Below are 625 nucleotides of genomic sequence, written 5' to 3'. Positions count from 1 at the left end.
GTTCACTGAATTGCTAACTAAGGTACCCTCTTATTTAAAGTTTATGAAAGAAATTTTAGCGCGTAAGAGGACTATTAATGACAGTGAGACCGTAGCTTTGACTGAGGTGGGGTCAACCCTATTTCAAAATAAGTTACCCCATAAGCAATCAGACCCGGGTACTTTTTCAATTCCGTGTCATATCGGTATGCGTTTGATTGATAATGCGCTATGCGATTTAGGCGCTAGCGTGAGTGTCTTACCTTTATCTCTGGCCAAGAGATTTGGTTTGACAAAGCTGAGTTGTACCAACATGATCGTTTTCGGATGGCCGACCGTAGTTTATCACGGCCGCTAGGTGTAGTAGAAGACGTACCTGTTCAGATCGGGAAGTTCTTTATTCCCGTTGATTTTGTTGTCTTAGACATCCCCGAAGATGCACACACCCCTATAATTTTAGGGAGACCATTTTTGTCCACTTTGCCCGTGCGAGAATCGACGTCGGGGGGAAGACTTTGACCTTTCAGGTAGGGGACGAGGAGCTGATTTTTCATCAGTCTAAGTTCCGGAGAGCTCCCATGCAAGCCCAGCCTTACAATGCTCTCTCTTCTATTGATCCTAGTATTGACACTCCAAATGAAAATTT

The sequence above is a fragment of the Silene latifolia genome, chromosome Y, assembly GCF_048544455.1.
Source record: "Silene latifolia isolate original U9 population chromosome Y, ASM4854445v1, whole genome shotgun sequence".
NCBI lineage: Eukaryota > Viridiplantae > Streptophyta > Magnoliopsida > Caryophyllales > Caryophyllaceae > Silene > Silene latifolia.
Note: the sequence above shows the minus strand (reverse complement) of the source record.